Source organism: Chinchilla lanigera, unplaced genomic scaffold, assembly GCF_000276665.1.
Source record: "Chinchilla lanigera isolate Chin_1 unplaced genomic scaffold, ChiLan1.0 scaffold00159, whole genome shotgun sequence".
Lineage (NCBI taxonomy): Eukaryota > Metazoa > Chordata > Mammalia > Rodentia > Chinchillidae > Chinchilla > Chinchilla lanigera.
The window spans coordinates 278,384-284,247 of NW_004955560.1; positions in this window are offsets into that span (position 1 = coordinate 278,384).

The window sequence follows — 5,864 nt, forward strand, 5'->3', positions numbered from 1 at the left end:
TAAGTCTAAGATTTTAAATCTTCCACTAACCACTAAGTTCCAGGAGTGAATGGCCATTTCTAGATCTAATTCATTTTGTTCTGCATTCTTTGCAAAATCAAACCAGTACAAATCCTTAAATCATGTTGATTCTTTCAAGTCTAGTCCCCTCTTTGGCATTTGAACCTTTAGCTTTTCTCTGCTGGCTCATCCTAATTCTATAATGCTGTCCATGCACTCCTGTTTGGCGGACTCGTATGGTGTTGCTTTCTGACATGCATGCAGTGATTATAGCACTAATGCTGGCTGGATCGAGTGTCAGATTATCACAGAACTGTTGTATACCATCCATTCCAATTTTATTGTTGGCTTGAGGATGTTTGTATCTATTATATACCTGTTCAAATTACATCCTGTCCAATGATCCTTTTATACTTTCTCATATAGAAAATTTAGTCTTTTGGAGAAAATTACAGTATCTGTTACAACATTTAAGTTCCGTCATTTTAAAAATGACACTTAGCTTCATTTTTTTCACTAGATTGTGTGAAAATAATAGACTGCCAAACTTTATCCTTCTTTGGTGATCTACACTAGTCCACGCTGGTATTCTTCAGGCCTCTTCCTCCTCTCCAGGGCTGACTTTTCCTACTCATGCCCAGTGTGGGTGTAACACCCCAATGCCATTCTGGCAGGAGGTGAGGAGGTGACTCTGGGCCAGGGGAGGTGGAGGGAGAGGGGCAGGGATGGGGCAGGGCCATTACTAGGATTTTAAACTATGAATCATAGAGTCTTTTGGAGTTCAGGTGTCCCTTCATGCAAACAAGACACAAGTTTTTGTCTGTCTTACTCATTTCTCTAATTATTAGTACCGTAATCATTTTTAGTCAAGAGATTGAAAAATACTTGATGAAATTGTGGCATGGGAAGACCTTTCCACCACTGCTGCCTGACCTAGCAGATGTCTGCATATTGAGATTGTTTTTTTAATTTTTAGTGTGTTTCACAAATCTGGGAGATAAAATATTACAGCAGTAAATTATTTAGATGAGTGAGATATTATTAGAATATTCTTAAAATTTTATTAAAAATTCATCTTATTCTTAATTTTTTGTAATGGAAGTCTTTTTTTCCCTCAAGAGAATATTCTTAGTGCTTCTAAAATTGAAGTTGAAAGTTGTTAAAATTTAAAGTTTTGTATCATATGTAATTCTTATAGTGTACCTGAAGAATGCATGGATTGAAAAGATAAGAATTTGGTTTTATACCAGATTTACAAACTATAAGATGTTTAACTTCTGGACAGTTTGAACGTCATATTTTTCTGAATTATTTTATTAGTTTAACAAAGTTGAATTAGCAGTTCAAGTGATCTGATCTCAGGGATGTTTCTTTTCTTTTTAAATAATTAAGTAAATTATTTATTTATTTATGGTTCTAGGGATAGAAAGCACCATACCATGGAGCTACACTCCAGCTGTTTTATTTTGTTATTATTAAATTTCAATAATAATGAGCTATAATGAAATGAGCTATAATGAAGAATGATTTCTGATTCTCATTCCTTACTCACTAAATCTCTTCTGAGGGACATTTTTCCTTTGGAGACAGTGCCTCACTATATAATTCACATTGGTCATGAACTCGCTCTGTACCCCAAGCTGGCCTTGAACTTCATGGTCATACTTCTGCCTCAGTCCCCCAAGTGATGTGATGATAGGCATGCTCCACCATGCCTGGCTTGAGGCAACTTGTAATATTCTCTTTCTCATGTATCCTTTTAGACAAATTCTATGTAGTCATGATTGTGTGATCACTTAGGTTTATTTGAAAGCATACACAGATAGCATCAGTTTGTACATACTCTTCTGTATCTTTTTAATTTGTTTTTATTTAATGCATCTTTGGATAGCATTGTCTATTAGTGCTGATTTTCTAGAATAGTTCTCTTTAATTAGTTCTGTTGATGAGCATTTTCACTATTAAAGATATTGTAGTGTGATAAAAATAGAATAATCCTGTACATTACTTTTTTTTGTGAGAGGGTCTTGCTATGTAGTTCAGGCTGCCTTTCCACTCACTGTGTAGCTCAGGCTAGCCTCAAACTCATGGCTATCCCCCTGCCTCAGCCTCCCAAGTGCTGAGATTTCAGCATGTGCCATGTGTACATTACTTTTTGCAAGAATATCTCTAGGATAAACTCCCGGAAGTCAGATGGCTAGATCACAGGCTGTATGTTTAAGAGTTAAAGCATTAAACATATGTAAAACTTTACCCATTTTCTATTTGATTGTTATTCTTATTGTGGTCCTTTTAAAATTGATTTGTAGATGCTCTGTAGACATTATGGATATAATTTGTCATCTGTACTTTTTGTAGTTTTCTTTTTGTCTTATTACTTTGTTTCAAATTTTTAAAGCTATTTAGAATTAGAAAGTTTTAGGTAGTTATTTATCATGGGTGTGTGTGTAGTATGTCTTTTGACTCACACTAATTAACGGCCTTTTGCACACTGAGGTTATGAAAACATTCTAATTTTTCTAGTGCCTTGCTGTGACTAAATTTTGTTAACCCCTGCAACTGGTTTTATTGTGAATATTTGGGAGAAATTCCTATTTTTTTTCTCCATGTTGCCAGTGATTACAATACATTTATCAAATGACCAGCCTTTCTCCCTTTACTCCCTGGGTCACCTTTACTAATTTCCTTTATTTCACTATAACAGTACATCGGCTCAAAAACTTAATTCATTACATGATTCTGGTGAAGACAGCCACATTCATGTTCATGTAGGTTTAATGGCAGCAGTTATGTTTGTCATCAATGTGGAGTTTCCAAAAAGAAGCAAAATTTTGCCAAATACTTCTGTTTGCAAATCAAATTGTTCACATACAGAAGTGTTCGTGAACCAAGGTATTACTTTATGTTATTTACATATTCATGTGCCAAATGTACATTTTTTAATTCCTGTCACTGTGTAATATGTTTAAATTTGTTACTGTTCTTCAAACTTTTATTGACATTTCCTATATTCTTACTTCAAACATGTTTTGTTGTACTTATTTAATCTCAGTGTGAGAACTTCTTTGTTGTGGCGGAGGATAAGTGGTTAGAAATTAGAACTGTTGTCTGAAAGAGCCATACAGTTCTGAGCCATCCAACACTGGCTATTAACAAAGTCCAAAGATAAAGCACCTACCCCCTGCAACATTCGGTCACCTTGCAAGGTGGCACTTCCAAGCAGGTCAGTGCAATATCAGTGACATAATTCTAATATTGGATATAATTTTCCCTCCTCCTGTAGTCATTTACTAGTCTCCCAAGATATTTCTTTTCTGTGCATGATGATTATGATTATTATTAGGTAATTCTCAGTTCACCACATGATTATCACCATAATTCTCTATCTCACCAAGTAACTGGCTCTTATTTAATGTCCACTGATATTTGAGATGGAATTCCTAAACAGCCTCATTGAGGGAGTCCTAGTGTAAGAAGACTTTCTTTCCTTCTTTCCTCTTCTTTATCTCCTTCCACCAGTGGTTTTTCATTTTTCTGGCTAGGTTGAGCTGGCTCTTACTCTTATGACATTTTATTTGTAAAATATATTGAAAAGTATCATTCCTGACTTAGAATAAGACTTTTTAATTTTAATTTGATAAGGCTGCTACCAGTTGTACTGAGTGAGGTCTTCATATGATTGTAATGAACACTTTCATTACATTGTGTCTTTGAACAGTGCATAATATATCTTGTTTTAGTGGTGTGACTTTGATTTTTTAAAACTTGCTCTTCATTGTAGTAAGTGGATGTTCCTGTACCAAGGCACACAGCCTGTGTATCCACCACCCCTTTCCCTTCAGTGGTCACATTTGTAAACTATAATATAATCTGGCAAGTGGTACATCGAGGTTGATAAAGCCCTCAGATCTTGATCAGATTTGCTTGTACTCATTTATGTGAAAGCATGTTAAGAGTCTACCCAGTTTCTCACATTGTGGTTCCCGCATCCACCATGCCCCACATTTCAGGTGCAGAGAATCCTCCTCTTCAGTGCTCCCCATGTCACTGTAACCTATAATGTTCCCTCCCTCTCCTTTCTCTTACTCTGTTTTGTTAATTTTGAATGAACAAATCAGATTTGTTTTCAAAGTTTTTCTAGGAGAAGGATAATTGCTTGCTATTTTTTATCAATAGATATTTTAGAAGCAATTTTAGAAACATGTATGACAGCCATAGGACACTGGAAAGAGCATTGGCTGGGAAGTCAAAGACCTCAGTTCTGTTACTTATTAGTTGCTTGGCTTTTGGCAGTGTCCTTACCCTCTCAGAACTTCCATTTCTTCTGTAAAGTGGGGTTAGTACCATGTGTTATAAAGATTGTACCCCATAATCTATGTGGAAATAAGTGCTTTGTTAATTGTTCTACAAATGCAGACTGTCAATTATGATTCCTAGGCCAGGAGGCATGAATGCCCTTTGTGTTCTGCATTTTTGCACATTTTGCACACATTATGGTTTGTGTCTGGATATCTCCCAAAGTCTCATACAGTCATCAGGCCTGGCTTTTCAGAGGCTGCTGAATCTAGAATTTGTGGCTGATTCATGGTCCACTGCTGGAATTAAGGGTGTGAGAGCTGCACCTACCTGAGGACCAGTAGCCTGCTTACAATATAAGGGACAGAAAGAGGTTTCTCCTTCCTACTCTCTTGTTGCTTTGCTGTCTTCCAGTACCATTGACTGTTGCCCCTCTGCCATGCCACCCTGCCTTGGATCCAGCCATTTATGGACTGGAACCTCCACAATCTGTGAGCTAAATAAGCCTTCCCCACTTTAACTTCTGGTGTCCAGTGTTTTGTCTTAGCAATGAGAGAAAAGTAACTAAGACAACACAGTTTTGTTTTGGTTTTATTTCTTTTCCCTCCTTTTTCTTCCTCTTTCTTTGCATTTCAGTGATTATTTGTCCATCTCATTCTTCAACTTCGTCTCATGTCTAAATGCCTCCTGTATCATTTAACAATCTTACTGTAGGGACAACTACCCTGACCTTAGTGTCTGAAAGTAACAACAGTGTGTTTCTCCATTCATGAGTCTGGGTCAGCCATAGGTCTGTGGATCTGGGCCCCATGCCTGTCTGATCCTGGTGGCTTGCTCACATGTCTACTTGCTCAGCTGGGGCTCATATGTGTGGCAGTTGGCTACAGGGAGTTGGAATGAGTTGGAATGAGTGGGTCACTCATGAACCTGAGGCTGGCCTGGGTTGGTCATTTACAGGCACAGAACCCCGTGCAAAAGTACTTTCCAATCCTCTGCATGTGTCATGTGTCTGCTGCCCTGTTGGTTTGGTCTCTTTAGTTGATGGAGTGGAGAAACAGGCACTGCCCAGTATTGGAGGAGTGGAGAACTGTGGTCCCTTTCACAGTCCACTCTCCTTTTAGTGTATACTAAGTTACAAAGTATTTTCAAAGAAAAGTTCCTTCTCACAACTTCCCAACCTTTAAGCCGAGGTTTTCTACACCTGTAGATGTCTTGTTTTATATAATTTTAACTTTAAACCTGTCTGTGTGTTAGACAGGTACATATATAAGTTTTTTGTTTTGTTTTGTTTTTGTGGTAGTATTGGTCAAACCCAGTCTCATGCATACTGAACAAGAACTTTGCCACTGGGCTACACCACCCACCACCCAAAACTGTGTATTTTTTTATCATCAGAGTCTTAATCATTCAAAATCGGTTGTGGTCCTTGGACACTGAAGATAATTTATCTTGAAATTAATTATATTTGTCAGGAGTCGTTTGATGTGGACCGTGCCAGTGCTCTTTTCTAGCAAAGCAGCCTGAATGTACTCCATATGCTTAGCAGCATGCTTGATTTGAGGATGGTA